The 22,364-nt window shown below is 41.4% G+C and overlaps 1 protein-coding gene across 2 annotated transcripts in view; it reads right to left on the reverse strand.

The window, feature by feature from the left end:
• LOC134532503 (GTP-binding protein Rhes-like) overlaps positions 1-22,100 on the reverse strand; it is a 53,851-nt gene extending 31,751 nt beyond the window's left edge. For both annotated transcript variants that reach the window (XM_063368957.1, XM_063368956.1), the window contains exon 1: positions 21,959-22,100. The gene's annotated coding sequence lies outside the window, so the exon portion shown is untranslated. The remainder of the gene's footprint in view (positions 1-21,958) is intronic.
• Positions 22,101-22,364: the final 264 nt, after the last annotated feature.

Consider the following 22,364-nt stretch of genomic DNA (forward strand, 5'->3'; position numbering starts at 1 on the left):
TCATTTAATCCGCGAATTTTCCCGGTCCCTATTCATAGCAAGATCTTGCTGCCCTAGTTTTCCCGGGAGAGACCCGACAGTTGGGTGGCTCGCCAGCTCGAAAGAGCTTCTATTGACGGAGGATCGTTCGTCGGCGGCCATCGCGGGGTTCAAGAGCGATGCTCGTCTGTTTGACTTCCGGCCCCGCGACCGGGTCGCCGAACTGGGGCGGCCATTCGGGAACAGGAAGTTATCGGCTGCAGTAAAGCGAGAGGTTTAACGAGTCCGCCTCTGTCCGACACAGGGCCAGGGGAGGGAGAAGGGGTGGATGAGAATGTACGACACTCCCCGACATGACAGCTATACAACCCTCCTACCCGTTGTTATCGCCTCCGAAAGGCCCAGTTTACGTCACGGCCTGGGGGGGGGGGGGGGGGGGTGACCTATAAACCATCACGATTCTCTCGTGCAAAGTCCCGGACCTGGAAACAGAACGCTCCTCATCCATATATGTATCTGCAACTGAACACACACGTGTCCACCAAAGCATTTGAAAGGTCGAACCCTGCCATTTGCCGGTGTATTTCACCAGAAGGTTGTCTTCACGATCTCTTTCATCAGAACTGGTAACTTAATTATGTTCTTTAAATTTTTTCATGCAATGGGTAATTTTGATTTAATACAATCTTTGTACACACACCATTGCAGTTTTGCCTTGTTTGTCGCAAGGGGGGATAAAACCTCAATAATGCAAAATAATAATTAAAAATGAAAACATAAACCTAAGTCAGCTGATGTCACAGGAAACCTATTGCGTGCGTCGGTGCCGTCGTTGTTTTGTTTTGCCTGTTTATGTTCATTGTCGGGTGCACTTGGTTCGACATCAGCTGATTTAAGCTTGTTATATGTGGGTTTATGTTTTTATTTGTTATTTTGCATACCTGAGATTTTTTTCTCATGACAAACAGAGCAAAACTTCAATGATGTGTGTCCAAAAAAATTGTATTAAATGGTAATTTATTCATTGGATGCATTTTTCCCTGGAGGAAGTCACTTTCATCGCAAAGTCAAAAATGTTTCTTCTTGCCAAAACATTAATAACTCGCTGTTATCTCTTTCCAATTTTTTTTTAATTTCTGCGTAATACCGTTTCTGTATTTCTGGTTTGTTTCGTGGGGTATCGCCGCAACATTTAGGAAACTGCAAACCTGAAGATAGCGGCTGTGAAGTCGACAGAAACGTTGGAGGCTTTTCTTCGAACCTGACACGGCAAATATTCACAAGCCAAGCCATATCAGGTTAAATATACTGAAAAAATATATATATATATTTTTTAAATAATTATATCTATAAGCTTACGTATAAATTATTTCTGCTAGGTCAAATAAACAGTGAACGGACCTTTCCCCACCACCTTTTCATCTGGATATGATAACATTATTTTTATTTTTTATAAAGAAATGTAACGCTTATTATTTGCTAATGTGTTATTATTATTGTTTATTGTTATATTATTAATTAGTAACTTTGTTTATCATTACTCACTTCATGATGACATGTTTAGGATTGTTTCTGGGGAATTTCTTCCAAGCTATTAAAGACGTTTCGCTACTATGGGGTGATTTGCTAACCAGTTTCTAATCATAGTTACTTCAACTTGAAAACAGACATCCAATCCATGCAGTAGGTAGTATCCCCACGCCAGCAACATGGTCGCTCACACTCTTAGGACCAATGGGCAGGCACCATGCTTGTCGGACAAGATAACCTGACCATGCCTGCCAATGAGACTCGACTCCCTTTCCGCAGTCAACAAACAACTGCTTCAGAAGTTCCTCCGCGTCTGCGGAGTGGTCTATCAGGGTCACTCAAGGTCGCGGCCAGTTCGAGGAAGCCAGGGGCAAGGAGCGACCTTCGCTGACGGGGCAGGGGGCGGGTGCTTGATCCCGTCACATCGGATAATGGAAGCCCCACTCGCCCATCCCGTGACGTCACAGCGCCTCCAGCGCTCGGCGATGCCATATCAGGCGTCGGCGCGGACTCCTGACCTGGACAAGGCGAGCCGCTAGGCGGATCAGTGTAATGCTGCTCTCTGGCAATGTGATCCTATGATCCTATGATCCGATGATCCCATGATCTCTCCTCGACTTATTTTATTTTCTGTTGGAATAGACTTTCAGCAGTTGTATTTTACACTCGCGTGTCTGGCAAAATAAAGGTGTTATTGCTGTGTACTGAACTAGTATTTGAATGTTCTGTTAATGTACCGGCAATATTATTTTGGATTCGTGTACAAAAAAAAGTGAACTCGGTGTCCTTGAATCTACGAAGGTAACACAGGTAAATTCACGAAGATGCCTGGTTGATTTTGTAACTAGAATTCTTCGCAAATTGAAGGTGGAAAAAATATTTTTAACAGTGATTTTTTTTTTCCGGATCGTCACAAATGTTTCTAGCTGTTATGGCTGGAGGGCTCGGACAACTGACGCGGGTCTGATGTCCTCCTCTCTCGACGCGCGTCCTGGCGGGAGGCGCTGGGAAGATGGACGAGCCCGTGACCTTGAGCTCGGCTGATAAGCCTGCGCGCGCGGTTCACTACCTGTGCAGTCCGCCGCGAGGGGAGATAACCACCTTATCTGCTACTCTCGCGCCCGGGCTTTGCTGTGGCGGGACGGGCTCTGACTGGCTTCGCTCGAGAATCATCCGGGGAAGTCGGCCCTACAGCAAATACTTGTAAATTTTTTTTAAGTGAAAAATTCTTTGGGCGCGAAGGGAGTGAAATTTCAAGGCAGAATTTTGATGAAACGTTTTTCACGAAATATTGGTGTGAAACGTTTTTTTTTTTCCTAACCTAACTAGTAACTAAGTGTATCTGGGAGGGGTCTGGGTAGGGCAGACTCCAAGTGCGTCTATGAAGTGAAAAGGACGGAGAATAGGTTGCGGACGATGCAGAGAACTCGTCGGACCTTGTTGTCTTGGGCGGACTCCACGTGGCTTAGTGCGGCTCAGGTTGAACCCCGCCATGCTGCAGGGATAGGGACCCGCCTGCGCCTGACTTGCTGGCGTCTAGTAGGGGAGTGTCTGGGCAGAGGGCAACACAGCGGGGTTTGAGGTTATTTTGAAGTGAGTAATAATTTTGTTAATTCATTTTTATTTATAAAGTTGAGAAAGCTTTAAAGAAATTTTAATAATTCAAACCATCATAATATAAATTTTTTTCTTGATTTTATTGTAAAATCCTTTTTTTAACTGTCATAGTTTTGATTGTCTGTAAAAAATTTAAAAGTTATTGCTGTTATCAACCTTTTTTTTTTTTTTCATAATGTGTGTCTGTCTGCGTGTTGTGTTGTCACGTCTATTGTCACTTTATGAATATCTTGAATTTTGTTAGTTTTTTTTTGTGCAATTTGTTTGTTTTCGGTTGTTAATATCTGTTTTTGTGTTTTTTTTTGTTTCATTCTGTAAATGACCTCCAGTTGAAATATGTCACGTAAAACCAATATAAATAAATAAATTTGTTTTATTTCTCTCTCTCACACACACACACTCTCTGCCGTTTTACCCCTTACGATATTCTTACGAGTTGAGGTTTGAATTGCCAAAGACGTATCACTTCTATGACGTGTAGGCTACCGTGTTACACGCGCACTTTATTATTTAATTTGGGGAACCCCAACTAAATAATAAATCAGTATAATGTCTCTGAGTACGAACACGAAATGACAGAGAACTATGCTGCGCAGTTAGTTATGCCGCGGCTGCTGCGCAGAGATGATTCCGCATTGGTCGTGTGGAACAATGGGCAACACTGGAAGCAATGTCTGGTGGCATGGTCTGTCACGTGTAACATCCAGGCGAGTCTCCGAAATGGTTGAACTGGCCAGCGATTCGACGTGAACACTGGCGAACTTCTTGCCAGTTGGAACACCGAACCAATGTCTTCCACGATGTGAATTCGGCCAATCAATTCCAAGGGCCGTTCCCGAGAAGAGCCAATTAAGATAAGGAGTTCGCCTACATCAAAGGAATTACCAGGCCACGTCGTTTCTGAGAAATGGAACTTCTTTGCTGAGGAGCTACAATTTTCGAGCAATACGAAAATTCCGATCCCATGAGGGGAGTAGTCAGGTGCGTGGTGGGGGAACCGGCAGAGTAGGAGAGTGCGTCAGCGGCGATGCCACTCACACGCATGCATTAACGGTCGAATGAGAAGTCGGCAAGAAAGGGGGGGGGGTTTGTAGATACGTAAAGTAGCATTCTGTATGCTAGTTGTAACGGCTGGAAGGGGAGACGACAGGGGAGAGGTATAAATGAGTAGAGACCTGCAAAATTCGCGGATTCATTCGGTGATACGCTAGAATTCAAACACATATACCTCTTAGATAATTTTGCTATTGGCTTACTGTTCATCTGGACGAATCTCAACCAGTTATAAACCCTCAACCAAAGAAGGATCGAATCACAGACAAACCAGCTGAGATGACTTACAAGTCGGCAGCCAATGTACTTGCGCTATTTGCCCGAGTGTACAGGGGTATGTGCAATCTATCCTGAAGGCCATCGAAACCGCGAATTTTGCAGGTCTCTAGAAATGAGGCAGCAGGGATGCTACGGAATTCTCGTAACGCTGCTTGTGTTTGTCTACTCCTCAATTATCGTAAGAGTCCACGTCAACGATTGACGCTACAATATTTCCTTTTGTTTCATTTAAAGTATATACAATTTATTCATTCGTGCGGAAAATAGTTAATAATTTGTGCAATTAACTTTATAAGAATCGCTCATTTTTTATGTGAATAGTGTAATTGGAAATGTAAGGACTTCTTTTGGTATGTGAGCGCTGTGACTCGAAACGTCAAATTGACTTATACTCTGTTTATAAGTGTAATTTTTTGTTTGATTGAAGTGTTTTCTTGTTCTTTCATTTTATTCAGCTGGAGATCGTGATTTAACATCATGTCTAAAGTAATAAAAAGGCAGAAGCATATAAGATGTATTATCAAAGAAGACGTGGGAATGAACCGCCAAAAGAGACGCCATGAGCGGATGCGAGAGTACAGGCCGTGAAAAAATGCATTTTTTTTAATTGGAGATCATACCAAAATCTTTAATATTCTGAATTATTATCTCTTATTCGATTTAAAAAAAATTAACAATTTTTCTCTATTTATATCTAATAAGCAAGCAGCTTTACTTCTGTCGCGTGAGGACTCCACTCACACTTTTTTTTTATACGATTATGACTCACAGAACACACGCGCATAGCAGAGCACAGACCTGGGGGTTTATTCTAAGTTTCCAGCGTTTTATATCGGAAAATTTCGATATCGATTCCGACATATAGCTCTTTGGCCGATCGGCAACACACGGTTCCAAACGATCGTAATCGAAAGGTACTGAAATTACTATTCTAAGCGCGGTATCGTTACGAGGCCTAACTATCTCGGCAAAGTTCGGGTTACGATATCCCCCTCTACAATTTTTCTGGCAGCGAAGATGAGATTTGGAAACAGCAACATAACAACAAAAAACACTTCATATTTCTAACAAATTTATAAATAAAAACACAGAGTTTATAAGACAATATACTTTCCAGATGTTTCAATGTTGATAAAAGAATTTATAAAAATCTTAAGTAATTTTAAAAGTGCTCAAGCAAGCGAAAACATATTTATTTATTAAATTATTTTTACGGGATATTTGGTGTGAAATGTTTATAGTTGTTTGCACGTGGTCGGTCATTGTATTATTAAAATAGGCCTAATGGCTGCTCGGCGATCTCGTGTGAGTGAGAGGCAAATTAAAATGTTTCTTTATTTTATGGAGGAGCACCCCGAATTCTCGCGGAGAAAATTTTCATCGAATTTTACGACTGCAACAAAATACACACGCTGAGTTATTGTTGAAACTTTTGATATCTGAAACAGGCGAATAATTTATGAATAGGGTTATATATTTTGAAATTTGGGTTATTTTTCCATTTACTTGCATAAAATCTTTGTTATAATATTGTTATTATAGAAAGAACGTCTTTACATTCCCACTTAGTTATTATGTATCTTGAGTACTACTTACAGTATGTAATTTTTCAATTTATTTCATTGTAACTTAAAGCGGTAACCATGGTAAGGACTCATCCGAAAGAAGGCAAAACTAAAAAAAAAAAAAAAACTGAATGCATTTCTTTTACTTATATAAGTCATAACAAATAATTCTATAAAACGGCATTGTGATATGTATATGGATAGAAGTCGCTTCCATATGAAGAAATACTTTCGTGATTTTGGGGCGCTATTCAAGCAGTTGGCCTTACAGTCACGAGATGGCAGGGCTTGCGGGAGTGCGAGGCAGTAGCGCGCAGCGGCCGGTAGGACTACTACAACACTTTATTGGAATTAAGTTTCGCGTCCATTACCTTTTTCTGAGTGGTAACAGTAATTACTGAAGATATTTGTACATGTATTATGGATCAATATTTTATACATAATAAATGTACAAATATCTTCATTAATTACTGTTACCACTCGGGAAACGGTAATGGAAGCGAAACTTAATTCCGATAAAGTGTTGTAGTAGTCCTACCGGCCGCTGCGCGCTACTGCCTCGCACTCCCGCAAGCCCTGCTGCCCTCTCGTGACTGTTATGCCAACTACTTGAATAGAGCCCCAAAATCATACATATTCAATGCTACTGGGAAAACATTTCCTTTTACAAGATATTAAACACAATTGACACCTACGTAAAATATCGTGAAAATAGATAACGGCCAAAAAATTTACTATTTTCGACAATGTTTAACTATTTGTGTACACACAAATCGTGCATCCACCATGATTTCAACCGGCTGCTAATTCCCGATCGGCAAAAGGTTTTTCGACAGCAATATTATATACTCGAAACATACTGATCGTTGGCTTCCGAGAATCGAAAGGTTCCGAGTCGATGAAAGTAGGTAACTTAGGATACCATATTGCAGAAAGCTTCCGATAATCGTGGCATCACGATCGGGAACTCTTTTTCCGAGAACATTGGAATAAACCCCCTGGGATCTGAGCAGACGAACTGAGCTGGAAGTGACGTGTACTGGGAAGTGAACGCAACTCACAGCCCTGTGAGTTGCCCCTGCTGGAGGTAGTCTTCGCTTCACCGCACAACACTTCACTATCTGTCACAGCCGCGTTCAGACACCAGCTGTCCTGGCGTCGGAGGGGGGGGGGGGGGTCACCTGATAACAGTTTGTCAGTGTTGTCAAGATAGCGACCGAAAAAAATTATTGGAAGCGGCTAGTTGTTAGCTGGACGGAAGATTTGCCTGTCACTCGTTTTAATTATCAATTTGCTAAAAAAAAAAGTCAATGAATAACTTTTATATTACTAAGTTTGCCTTAAACCATCGGTCCATACGACAGAGTTCGTGGTAAAAAAAAAATGGAACACCGAAGGCACGAGGGTGGTCGTCGGCCTTGAACAAGACATGAAGCACAAGAGGGGAAAAGCAACGGGAATGCGTGGTGTAGAAGGGCGGGAATACCTCGAGAAAACCCCAATGGCCAACAGTCACTTCCAACAGGTTCTCGACATCACTAGGGGCAGGCATTTTTCGCGAATAAAATCTAACAGCCTGTTAGACTGCAACAAGGTATACCCGCACCTGTGGTTTCTTCCTTGTGATTGGCGGCCGTCCGCGAGAGTAGTAGGTGCCTTGTTTGGCTGAGCCACTCAGGACGCATTTGCTTCCGCAATTAATTACTGTGATTGGTGTTTTAAGCAATCGTCATGTTCCTGAAAGAAACTCACACAATCACGAAACACAGACTATGGGCGCGGTTACACGGGAGTCTGAATTACTTCAGGTGAACATATTCAGCTGTTGAGTGCGGTTACACACAGTCTGAACATGTTTCGTTCGAGGCCATTTCCCACTTAACTTAAACAGGTTGGCAAAGTAGTTCAGATCGACATATCTTCTACATTAGCCTTTGATTGGCTGTTTAGAATAAACAGTCCTTTGCAGAAATTCAAGATGGAAAGTGTTCCTGGCACAAATTCGAGTAATATTTTACCGAATGCAACAAAAAAAAATCAACCGGTAATTATATATATATTTTTTTTCAATTGATCCCGACTTAATTTTCTTCAAACTGAGATAGGTACCTACTCTCGCTCAAAAAATAATAAAAAATAAGTTTAAAAAATTTTACTGTGCATGTTGTTTGAATTCCCGATTTGTAGGGACCGGAAAAATTCGCGGGTTCAACGACCTGTAGGATGAATTCCATAGTTCTACGTACACTCGGTCAAATGCCACCCACTCATTGGCTGCTGTCTTGTGAGACGTTCCATCGTAGCAGCCTGTGATTCGATAAAGCTTTGGTTGGGTGTTTCTCATTGGCCCAGAGTCAGCCAGGTGAGTGGTGAGCCAATAGCAGAGGCAGCACTGAGGTATAACTATTTGTATTTTAGCCTGTCGCGAAATGAATTCGCGAATTTTTCCGGTCTCTACCGATTTGTAAAAAAAATATTGAGCAATATGAAAACACATTCCATTTCTGCTGATAATGCTGTATAAACAAGTGAGAAAATCCCGCGTTTTCTGGATACAAAATAGGAAGATCAACAACACAGTCATTCGTTGACAGAAGACAATCGGTTTTAGAGCTGAACACACTTTTCAGCAACTACCGTGTAACCGTACACTTTCGCGTTTGTAAACGTGTTTACTTAAACATGTTCACCTGAAGTAGTTCAGGGTCCCGTGTAACCGCGCCCTATGCTACAGTGTTTTAACTTTCAGCTAGTCTCGGAATCTTTTCGCGAAATATGCATGGCCCTAGACATCACTACAAGGCGGCTTCGACGCTGCCGGGAATAGAACCGGAGCCGCCTTGGTACGAGGTGCGTGGTGTCGACACCACCTGGTGACGGGACTGCTGGCGCCCCTGGCGAGGGACGCGCGCGGCTGTGCAAACACTGTTCGTCGCGGAGCAGGTGTCTGCCCGCGAGGCGTTCGCCTCGGCTGCACCTGCACCGCGCCGGGCTGCGCGCAGAGCACGTTCGTACCACCCGGCCTGGCGACACGAACATTCTTACACCGTGTGCCATCGGGTGCTAGGCGCGGGCTCCAGGAACAACACAGTGGTTATCTTCGAGAGTTTAAGGTTGTTGCGTTCACTTAGTCAAAACAACAACAAACGATGATAATAATGTTCGCAGGCTTTCACGGCCATTGTCTGAAGTAGCTTGCCTTCTGGGTTGTAGCCACGTCCTTGGCGGATAATTCACCGACGTTTCGGTCTGCATTGCAGTCGTAGGTAACTGCTCACTGATGATGGCGACTGCAATGTCAACCGAAACGTCGGTGAATTATTCGCCAAGGACACGGCCACAACCCAGAAGCATTGCTACTTCAACGATGATAATATTATAATTGTAAAAAAAGTCTCAAAAACCTTTTCTACGTCCAAGCAAAAGCCTTTTCTTTTATATCGCATGTGTGTTTATCTTGTTTACAACGTGACACATAACTGGGAAGTCACAGCTCGCTGTAGTATCTACGAAGATCCAATTGTTTGATATTACCAAGAACTCTTCGCTTATTGCGGATTAGTTCTTAGTTAAAAATTCCTTCAATTTACTGTATTTTCTAACCGTGTATGCGGAACCTAATAATGGCCTCACTGAATGTTTTAGACTGGAAAAAGAAATCAGTTTATTCCAGTTTGAGGCGGAACGAAAACCCCTAGGCGGTGCATGTAAATCATCACTTTACAATGTTAAATAAAGCCTTCCAGGCTCCGGGACTGCTGTGTGCGGTTATGAAGGTACGCACGGGAGCAAATATAAAACCACGGATACATGATGCACATAACCGACATCTGAGTGGTTGAAGAGCGGCGAAGCAGATGTTATGATCACGAGCTAAACAATACAAAAAAAGCGAAGTGTCCAGCGACCGCTATGTAAAGCGATAAAAGAGGAAATAGCCGTATTTTAGGGTAGGTATGGGGAGGATATTCGAACGATAAAACGAGGAGTTATTTTTATTTTTATTTTTTTAAAAAGAAGGGTTTGCATAACAAAAATGATACGAAGTTTAACCCCGGATAACCCTACAGTTGAAAACACATACGTGTGCATGTGTGTGTGTTCATGTGTGTGTGTGTGTACCTGTTAAGCCATTCACGATGCAGACGGAAATGTGTTTATCGCAAACAATTCGTAACTGGTAAAAAAAAAATGTTATATTCACGCGAGATCGGACAGTTTGCTCGTCACCGTGTTTGAGTGGCTAGCTCCTGGTAGGAATGGCAACGATGTATCGATACACCTAAAAATATCGATATAGGATTAGGTTCAAGTAAACTATATTTGAGTATAGATATATTAATGTCCATTTTTTTATATCGATCTTCGTATTTACAGCTTCAAAATAAAATAAAATAAAATTTTCAATAAAAAAATGGTTGTCTGTAAAGTCGGTTTACGGACGATAGTTTAACGTGACAACGTCATAACAAAACATTGATGAAATGATTGCATACTTTTATGAATAAAATTGGATCATTTTTATTTAATTACCACTATTTTGTATGGATACAAAGAAGGAGTGAAATTAAATCTACAATTTAATTGATAAATTTACTTTTATTTGCACTCATTAATTCAAATATGTTTATTACTTTAACGAAGAGATTCTTTTAACTATAACTTTTATACATGTTTGCTACTTAACTTCTTCCAATCTGTGTTATTCTGTTAAGGATAGGACGATGATAGGAAAATTAGGAAACGAATGGGGGTGTTTCAAGCTTAATGTGCCTCGAAAAAGTCAAATCGATGGTTGATCCAATCGAGTGGAGGAAAGATAGATGCGGCGCAAGCGTACAATGAACGTAACGGGACACAGCGTAACGGGACAATGTGCGTTACGGGACAATGAGTCATTCTTTTTCGTGCGTGCAGCCGGCGTTCATCGATTTATTAGACGTTAATTACGTCAAAAGCAATAGAGAATAACGAAAATTTGAAAAATTAAAAAAATACTTGTAGATTTTGCTATTCAGGGAACGGTTTACAACACACCTCCCAACGATAAATTCATTGTGTTGCCACTTGAAGCCTCACAGATAGGGGCGTGTATTTTTCGCTGAAAGTTATGCCTGCGCTGGCGATTATTCCCTTGTGATTGGCGGTCATTGCCCATTCAGGACGCGTTTGCTTCCGCTTTCGATAGCCATAATTGGTGTGCTGACATTTACCTGAAAACAACCCAGTCAAACACGAAACACAGACAGTCCACAAAGTTTTAACACACAGCTGGCCTGAAAATTGAACCTAAATAACCAAGTAACTTTAGAGATATTTGTAAATTTGTACATTCACATGAAAAACTGTATCACTACAAAATAGTGTTCGCAGTAATATTTGGTTTCGGACTCTTACCTGGGCATTTATGCTTTGTGTTGTCCCAGTACCTACAATCAATAGTTTCAAGTTACTTGTAAACCGCTCCCTTAATAGATTTCTATTATTAACTGTGCACATTAATAAGTATAACAAAACAAAATAAAGTCCTATATTTTAATATTCGATTCATTTTCCATGGTTAAAAAAAATAATTCCTTAATGAAACATCAATTGAAATCACAATGAATGAGGCATAATGTTCGCAGACTTTCACGGCCATTGTCTGAAGAAGCTCGGCTCCTGGGTTGTATCCGTGTCCTTGGCGAATATTTCACCGATGTTTCGGTCGAAATTGCAGTCGCCATCATCAGGGAGCAGTTACCTACTGAGGAAACTGCTAGGTATGTAACTGCTCCCTGATGATGGTGACTGCAATGTCGACCCAAACATCGGTGAACTATTTGCCAAAGACACGGCTAAAACCCAGGAGCCAAGCTACTTCGCAATGAGGCATCATTTATTGAAATCAATACTTTGTTTTATCTCGAAAAAAAAAAGGTTTTTTAAGATGCAAAAATAATCATAGCCATGTGGTGTACAAAACTGCAATTTCTTTATTGTAGTATGACAAATTAATTTTTGGGAACTGGTTTTCGGAGGAATCTTTTGTAATAGTATAGAACGTTGTAGGCACGTGTAATGACTAGGGACCGGAAAAATTCGCGGATTAAATGACCTCTAGGATAGCCTCCATTATCCTCTGCATTTCTCAAGCAAACACGCGTGTTCATTGGTTACTAAATTGTGAGGCGTCTCCACTGGGTAGCTTGTGATTCGACGCTTCTTTGGTCGATAGTCTCTCATTGGCCCAGAGAGCTCCAGTTAAACTGCGAGCCAACAGCAGAACCAGCAGAATTGTACACATGTTTGAATTTCAGCCTATCACGAAATGAATCCACGACTTGTTCCGGTCTCTAGTGATGAAGACTGCAGAGGCGGGTTGAGGCAGGCCGCGGACTGCACGCCGCCCCCATGGGGGGCTGGGGGCGGCTCGGGCCCCGCCCACCGGGTAATTGTACCAGCATGGAAGGGCGCAGACCCGGGTGATAAGGTCGCGCCGGTGTGCAACCATGCTGCTCCAGGAGGGCCAAGGTCATCTGGGAACCAGGCGCCAACACTACAACACCACGGCTATGGTTATTTTCGCATTTACTGTACTGAGTAGTACCTCCAATAGTTGAAGTTCCCTGAATGACTTTCCAGTGTTAACTATGCGCATAATACGCGTTACACGACCCAGCAAAGTTGAATTGTTGAAAATTTTGACTATCGCTTCCGTAGTTTAAAAAATATATATGGTCGATTGAAACATCCATTAAAATATTGGCTTTAGTATTTAAGTAAGTTTTATATATTGTTATAACTTTTTTCCTGTACTTTACTTAAATACTAATTTTTATTTAATTATATTTTCATTTATTCATGTAACAATGTTATAATTTATAACAATTTATACGTTATTTTTGTTTATACGTAATATTGAATTTTAATAAATTGCGCTTTTTAACTTTCATCTTTATATAACAAATGTAAAGTTTCTTAGGTTATATTTTAAATATTTATTTATCAGCTATTATACATTTACAAATGTTTACAATCGTCCAAATACCGCATGTAATTTGAAGTGACTAGATGCACTCACATACAAGCTTGCTTTCGTGAGTGCTAAATTTCCTGGTTAATTAAGTGAATATTGTTAACAAAGAGTAAAAAAAAAGGGAAGTAAAATTATTATTATAATATGAAATCATGCGCAAGTTATCTATAATTGTACTCCACGTGTGCAGAAACAAACCGTAGCCACGTGTCGTACAGAGTTGCAGTAAGTGGGGGGACCCCGGGGGTAATTAGCGGGGTGTGTCGGCGTGCCAGGCCTCACCGCGGCTCATGGCGGCCGAGCGCGCGCTAATTGAGTCGCGGTCCGGATCATCCTCCTGACGTCACGGGGCACGGGGTCCGGTCAGCTGCTGCTGGCACGTTGCAATTACGCAACGCGGCGCACTTCAAACGGCTACAGATTAGTTTCCGTTCCGCGTATCAATCTAATTAGACGAAAACAGGTCACTGATTCAAACGTTTTCCGTACCTAACTTTAAAAAAAAAATTCTGAAACCTTTTTCTTTTTATCGAAGATGGAAAGCGAAACAATTTAACAAAAAAAAAAAAATTGTTGGGACCGGAAGAATTCGCGGATTCATTTCGTGATGGGCTGAAATTCAAACATGTGTACAATTCTGCTGGTTCTGCTATTGGCTCGCAGTTCAACTGGAGCTTTCTGGGCCAATGAGAGACTATCGACCAAAGAAGCGTCGAATCACAAGCTACCCAGTGGAGACGCCTCACAATTTAGTAACCAATGAACACGCGTGTTTACTTGAGAAATGCAGAGGATAATGGAGGCTATCCTAGAGGTCATTGAATCCGCGAATTTTTCCGGTCCCTAAAAATTGGTACCTTTATCTAGAGACCGGAAAAATTCGCGGTTTCAATGGCCTTCAGGATAGACTGCGAATTTCCCTGTACACTCGGCCAAATAACGCCAGTTCTATGGCTGCTGACTTGTAAGTCGTCTCAGCTGGTTCGATCCTTCTTTCGTTGGAGGTTTATGATTTGTTGAGATTCGTCCAGATGAACAGTAAGCCAATCGCAAAATCATCTGAAAGGTATATGTATTTGACTTATAGCCTATCACCGAATGAATCCGCGAATTTTTCCGGTCTCTACCTATATCAGTTATAAATTACATCGTAATTAATGAAGTTTTTTTTAACATTATATAAAATACAATCAAATATTTCTTTTAGCGCAAATATTTTTTTTTTCGAGGATACTAGAGACGAGGGAGCAAGGCGGGAGAATTCTCCGTGTCTCTGGAATGTTCGGCACGTTCCCCAGAGCTCCGTCTGCGTGAAGCGGCGTAACTAGGACGCCATTGTTCTCAGAGCTTCGAGTATTATGTCAGGGGGTTCTGGCGACGCGACACTTCTGAAGGCTACGAGACTTCTTCAGGTGGGGACTAGGCGGGTGTATGAGGCGCAGAGACCCCTTCGTGTGAAGACTGGTGCCTCGGGACTGTGTTGTGTGCGCGGCGGACTAGTGAGTAGTGTTGGGACAGAGGTGCGCTGTGAGAGACGAGTAGTAGAGAGAGAGCCACTGTCGAGACGAGCTACAGTGGCGGGAGTAAAGAGTGGACTTTTAACAGTGCGATTAATGTGTGGACAGACGTCTAAACTGTTGTAAGTTAACTTATAGTTAGGGCCATGCATATTTCGCGAAAAGATTCCGAGGTTAGTTATAAGTTAAAACACTGTAGCATCGTCTGTGTTTCGTGATTGGGTGAATTTCTTTCAGGCGCATGTAGATTGTTACAACGCCAATCACAGTAATTCATGTTAGAAGCAAACGCGTCCTGAGTGGTTCGGTCAAACAAGGCAACGACTTCTCTCGCAGACGGCTGCCAATCACAAGGGAGAAACCACTGGTGCGGGTATACCTTGTTGCAGTCTAATAGGCGTTTAGATTTATGCGCGAAAAAAGCCTGCCCCTACTTATAGTGTTAATAATACCTAATAAATAACTGCAAGTTAATAATTGGGCCATCCTTTCCGGGCTTGTTATACAACACGTGACACACAAATTTATTCGCAGCAAAATTATCTATCCACGATTGTGTCACGGATTCATTTCGTAGCAAAGTAACTTGAAGCACATACACACATACGCTGATTATTGGACTACGTGCTCTTGGAGACCCTAAACCAGTTGTGAACAGTTAAAAGAAGTGCTTTTACCCAAAAGATGAAACCTAGTTATCTATAAATGAGCACTCTAAATAGGCTTGATTATATATAGGCAAGTTTAGTCAAATTTGAAGCATTTTTTATGAAAATCGGCCAGTGCTGGTTTACAATATGTGTCACAGTGTGTCCGTCTGTGATGTGATATTTTTCTGACTAATTCCTTCCATGAAATGTACTGTGCTGGCTGTACATTTTACATGTGACCATACCTGGTTGTAGTGTGTTTTCAAATTTTTTCCAGTCTTAAGGTTTCTATCGCTTTTATTCAGTGAACACTTGATCATTATTTTTTGTTCTTTACTTTCAATTCTTTGTGTTCTTCCACTTCTAGACGAAAATGACGTCGAGTCCCTGCTCACTCGCGTGAAACAATGAAATGATTGTTACAAATACGAACATACTACTGCTTCAATTAAAATATTATACGTTTTTGTAAGATTTTGGTCTTGCTCGCCGTAATGGTTGTTTCACGAAAATTTATATTTGAAGTTATTTTGCAACTTTCTTACCGAGATGAGCTTTAATCAATAATAACTAGAGACTGGAAAAATTCGCGTGTTCAATGACCTCTAGGATAGACTACACGATCCTCTTCATGCTTGAGCGAGCATCGCCTGTTCATTGGCTACTGACATGTGTGGGGCGTCTGAAATGTGATTCGATCGTTCTTCGATTGAGGATCTTCAAATGGCCATGAATCCTCTAGATTAACAGCGAACCAACAGCAAGAGAAGCACAAAGGTATAATTATTGAAATGTTAGCGTATCACGAAACAAAACCGCGAATTTTTCCTGTCTCTAGGAATAACTTGCATGTAAAGTGATTTACAACTGGATTTAAAAAAAAAAAATAGCCAGAAGGAGGGAATCTCCAGGCTTCAAGGAGCGGCTGCTCAAGGGGAGGGAGGGGTTAGGGGGTAATTAGGCGGCGCGAGCGAGGCGGAACTCGCGAACTCGGGAAGAGTTGGCACCGCAACTCGCGACGGCGACGTGCTCACTGGAACTTAGTTTAATTGGGAGCAGGAGCGAGTTGACGGCAGCTCGGCCTCGGGGCTCGCGCGCCTCCTTTGATGTCGCAGTGCGGGGCGAACATGTCTGGTCTGTTTGTCTCCGCCGGGCTGAGCCTTGCAGCATCCTTCCTCGCGCACGAAGCTGTGACGTGGGCCGCCTGCGCCCCGAGCATCCTGCGGAGGGGTGGTTTCCTACAGTTCCTCCTCAGCGACTTGTGTGCTGACTTGTTGTTGTTTGAATCACCGCCGAGACGTGAAGGGGACGCACCACAACGCCGAAATACCACAACGCCGAAATACATTAATGCCGAAAATTGTCATTGCAGAACTGCCACAAAGGTTAGGTTAGGTAAGGTTAGGTTAGGTTTGATTGTGGTATTTCGGCGTTAAGATACATTTAAGAAACACACACAAATTAATTCAGTTGTTTTGTTTTTTTTTTTTTCATTTTGCCCCTGTGCCCCCCGCCCCTCCCCGCAGCAACATTTTTCGGCGTTGTGGTATTATGGTGTTGTGGTACACAGCAGTTTTCTAGCTGTCGGCGTTGCGGTCAATTTGGCATTCGGCGTTATGGTATTCGGCGTTATTGTACGTTCGGCGTTGTGGTAACGACCCGACGTGAAGACCCCGGGAAGATGGCCGGTGTTTGCCGTTCCCGACCCCAGAAGGACTCGCAGGTCACTGCCCCGACTCTGCAGAGAGAACCTCGTGGGCCTGCTCGACCTGTCACAGCTCGCGGGCTGCCACCACTGGTCACACCCGGGCTGAGGTCACGGGACACCGCGGACTGCGCGCAGCCTGCTCGGGCTTCAGCGCGCCGAAGGAAGAGACACCCACCACTGCTGCCGGAATAAACCATACGTATCCAACAAAATTAATCCTTTATGTTGTAACTTGTTGTCATATCCTCAAGTACACCAAAAAAAAGCGTAAAGTTTGTCTATAAAGTCGGTTTACAGACGATAATTTTACGTGATAAGGTCATCAGAAACCATTGATGAAAAATTGCATACTTTTTTAATTTTCTAATATTATTTACAGTTTTATGCTAAATTTAATTTAAATAATTTGTTTAAATATAATCACGAACAATTAGTTAACCACCACCCCCCCCCCCTTTTTATCCTTTTTGATATTATAGAAGATTTTCTCGCACGGTGGTTGGCCGGTTCTTGCACGCTCGGCTCAGGAGGAACGTGACAATGAGTCATGCTTTTTCGTGCGTTCAGCCGGCGTTCATCGATTTATAAGACGTTATCATGTCAAAAAATACGTCATTCATCGGTATAACACCGACAGTTCGAGCTCAGTCGCTATCTTAATTCATGAAAATAAAAGAGTTACGCTATAATGGAAAGTTCTTTCAGTCGAATAAATACTTATTTATTACCTATGAGGTCCGGTTAACATTAAACGTAAGAGCGTTCTCTAGAGATTTAGGCTAAGCTTGACGTGCGCATCTACGCGAGAATTATTGCGTGCGTGTAAAATAACGTGAATCAGACGTTCTCTTGAAGGACAGCTTGTCATTAACAAGCTTACTCGTGTTACGTGTCTGTCATAGCTTCTGTGCACAGTTTCGAAAGAAGTAACGTCTAGCTGTAATGTATGGTAGAGACCTGCAAAATTCGCGGATTCAATGACCTCCAGGATAGACTTTACTACACTCTACACACTCGGGCAAATGCCACCTGTTCATTGACTGCTGACTTGTGAGTCGTCTCGACCGAGTGTTTGTGATTCGACACTTCTTTGAGCAAGGGTCTCGAATTGGCCCTCATTACTCCAGATTAACAGTGAACCAGTGGTAGAAGAAGCGCTAAGGTATAATTATTTGAATTGTAGCATATCATGAAATGAATCCGCGAATTTTGCAGGTCTCAATGTATGGGGTTATCTTTGACTTTATAATACATGGCTTCGTGCTAATGTTTGCATTTCAGGTTATTCCAGTGTTCCCAATTTTCGGTTACGGATTAAAGAAAAGACGTCTAATAAAATTTTTGTTGGTTCAAGCCCACAAATTTTAAGTAGCAGCGTTGAATAAGGATTTATACAAAATGAAATGTGCGGCCTGAACAATAATTTATTGCTAGAGACCGGAAAAATTCCCGGATTCATTTCGTGATAAAATTCAAACATATGTACAATTCTGCTGGTTCTGCTATTGGCTCGCAGTTTAACTGGAGCTCTCTGGGCCAATGACAGACCATCGACCAAAGAAGCGTCGAATCACAAGCTACCCAGTGGAGACGCCCCACAATTTAGTACCCAATGAACACGCGTGTTTACTTGAGAAATGCAGAGGATAATGGAGGCTAACCTAGTGGTCATTGAATACGCGAATTTTTCCGGTCCCTATTTATTGCTATCATATAGCATACGACTCAGAGTTGATTAACTTGAAGACCGAATGTATTTTATTCACGTGCTAACTGCTTAGAATTGGAAATTTAAAATTTTAACGAATTGTAAATGATGCGCTCACTGCGTCGTGTTGAGTTGTACGCAGAGTCAGATTCCAGCCAACAAACTTCAGCTGCCAGTTCAAAACGAAAACATAAGGTGAAAAATAATACTACTAAAGTTATTTCTTGGAGCATTTTTTTTTTGCGAAAAAAAATCTGATCGCTAATTAGACTGCTATTGTTTCCTCGTGAATGAAGGCCGTCCGCAATATAAGCCATTGCTTTTTTTTGGCCGGGCCGTTCAGAATCCTTTTGCTTCCACACTGGATGGCTGTGATTGGTGTTCTGACAGTAGACTTACTTTTAATTGAAATAAACTCAGCCAATCACGAAACACAGACAATGTAAAAAGTTTTAACATACAGCTGGTCATGAAAAACACCATGGCTCTTGTAATTACTACTACTGGTATGTGCTTTTCAAGTTGATGCTGTACAACTTTTATTATTGAAAAAAAAAATTGGTTATCAGTAAAGTCGGTTTACGGACGATAGTTTAACGTGACGTCATAAAAAAATTAATGAAATGATTGCATACTTTTATGAATGAAATTGAATCATTTTTATTGAATAATCACTATTTTGTATGGATACAAAGAAGGAGTGAAATGAAATCTACAATTTAATTGATACATTTACTTTTATTTGCACTCATTAATTCAAATATGTTTATTACTTTAACGAATAGATTATTTTAACTATAACTTTTATACATGTTTGCTATTTAACTACTTCCAATCTGTGTTATTCTGTTAAGGATAGGACGATTATAGGAAAAGTAGGAAACGAATGGGAGTGTTTCAAGGATGATGTAAAGGAAAATGGCTTACCCAACACCAAGATGCAGTCAAAAATAATATATTTGCGCCACGGACTCTGCAGCCATGCTAGGAGGAACGGGTTAGCAAAGAGCAATGAAAATGTTACATTGAAATGCATGAAAACAGAATTACGCCACGGACTCGGTCGCAATGCTAGGAGGTTCAGGTTAGCAAAGAGCAATATCAAATTAGCGTAACGGGACACAGCGAAACGGTACAATGTGCGTAACGTGATACTTTTTCGTGCGTGCAGCCGGCGTTCATCGATTTATTAGACCTTGTCACGTGAATAATAATTAAAGTATTTAAAATGTAACATTGGGTGTCTAAAATATCTAAAACCAGCCCGAAGTAATTAGGGGATTACAACACGTAGGAAAAAATTTATGGAAAATTATTTCAGTAATTTTATGACTGCGACAAGTTTGGCGGTGGTCGTAGAAAATTGTTCAACCAAACATTGTACAGAGTTCAGTGTTTCCATCTTCAGTTTTGCTCTTTTATGCCACACTAAACGCGTCAAGACGCAATTAGATCAACACAAGCGTGTCTGAAACGTGTCACAACGGAAGGAGCACAATGCAAAACAGAGGGCGTTTTACAAACAGCCGCTCACAAGTATGACGTCAGCGTCATGACTCGGACATAGCCGAAGAACTGTGGCTTGCTCCTTTCCTCGCGTCCTGCTTCAGGCGTCAGTGGTGGTTCGGCAAGTGCGAGAAAATATGTAGGCGGTGGACATTGTATTCCTGTGCGCCTAGTCTTCTCAGGAGCTGTTAAACCTGCTGGAGTTATAGATAAGTGTCTGGATTCCTTCGATAGAAACTATGAAATTTTATCGGATCTCCCGACAAATCGTGATCTAGGACGTATGCCTACAGACCGAAAAAATTTGCGGATTCATTCGGCGATAAGCTAGAAGTCAAATACATATACCTTTTAGATGATTTTGCTATTGGCTTACTGTTCATCTGGACGTATCTCAACCAATTATAAACCTCCAACCAAAGAAGGATCGAATCACAGACAAACCAGCTGAGACGACTTACAAGTCAGCAGCCAATGAATTGGCGTTATTTGGCCGACTGTACAGGGAAATGTGCAGTCTATCCTGAAGGCCATTGTAACCGCGAATTTTTTCCGGTCTCTACGTATGCCCCATGTTGCGTGCATTGATAAATTGAATTTGTGGAAAAAAAATTTTTGTTATGTATACTTCTGTACGCGCGTTATGAAAAAATTAGACAGAATTTTTACGATGGGTGCGAAAAATGCAACAAATTTTCTCAGGATAAAATATACGCTACTTACAAAAAAAGCTACATATAATTACATAAAAATTAAATATGTGCGTTTAAATCATATACTTTAGTGATTGACATTAATACTGATTCATACAATTAAAAACATTTATTTATTGTGAATATTAGTGATAGAAATTGTGTTTATAAACTTATTCAAGTATTTTATTTAAGTGAAGTTATGTTCCCGCATATATAATTTATTTATATTGTAAATTATTACATTATATTTTAATCAATAATAAAAATAAATAAATTAGGTCAAAAATTCAGCATATTTAATTATTTTCTTTATTAATTAAATTTTATCGGAGTATTTTATCAAATCAAACAATTAATTTATACAGTGTTCATTTTTATAATGAATATTGAGTATTTATTTTAAAATTTTCATTTGATTGAATAAATAGAATTTAAAATTCACGCGAGGCAAATTAAGAATTCAAATAGTAATTTATAATTTTTATTAGGGATGTGTCAGTCAAAGTCTCAAATCCTCTAATACCACTAAATCCTTTGTATTTGAAGGATTCATTATTTGAGGAAAAAGATTAAGGAAAAAAAAATATTAGAGGAAGTAAAGTAATTTTAAAAAATTCAGCACTAAGACTTTGACTAGGTCACTTTATTTCTTCGTATCTATTCTGTTCCCATTCCTCTAGATATTGTACTTTTAACGTGTATTTATATAAATTAAATTGCAATATATATTTATTTAAGAAACTTAGTTCATGGAATAAAAAATTTAACCATTTTAACACCATGGTTAATACTTTTAATTGGTTGTACATTATTTTACTTTGGACCCTTGAGACGTAGATTCGGATTCGAGGGGTATATTCGAAGTACTCTTTGGGATTCGAATTCAAGATTAGGATTTAAAAAATTTGGAATTTGACCCATCATTAGTTTTTTATATTATTCCGTTTATGAATCTGTAATAAATCTCCTCTTTTCAACTAAAAACAAGAAAAGTTTCACACACATCTATTGATACGAAAAAAAATTTAATGTTCACTCGACATATAAATTAATCGGTAGTATCACACAACCTAAATTTGAAATACGAGCGATGTGTGTCAAACACAGCCGGCGCGTGTTGGAATGCGACTCACCGGCTGTGCTGCTGCCGCGCCGCGCCGCCCTGGTCAGTCCAGCAGACAGAGCGCCGCTGTGCTGCTGCCGCGCCGCGCCGCCACAGTCAGTCTCGCAGACGGAGCGCCGCTGTGCTGCTGCCGCGCCGCGCCGCCACAGTCAGTCTCGCAGACGGAGCGCCGCTGTGTGACGACGCGCGCGGCGGGACGCTTCTATTTATCCCCGGTGCGGGGCCGGCCCCGCGCATGCGCGCAGGCGCTGCGCAGCGCTCCTGGCGGCCGGGAGGGGAGGCTGGTCGGGCGCTCGCGGCGTCGTAGTGAGTACAGCCCAGGTGTGTGTGTTCGTGCGGCTCTAAGCGCCTCTACGGTCCCGGGAAGCCATCTTTTCACAGACGAGAGAGCCAAACGCCCGATCGTGCATCTTCGG

Source organism: Bacillus rossius, chromosome 6 (genome assembly GCF_032445375.1).
Source record: "Bacillus rossius redtenbacheri isolate Brsri chromosome 6, Brsri_v3, whole genome shotgun sequence".
Classification (NCBI taxonomy): Eukaryota; Metazoa; Arthropoda; class Insecta; order Phasmatodea; family Bacillidae; genus Bacillus; species Bacillus rossius.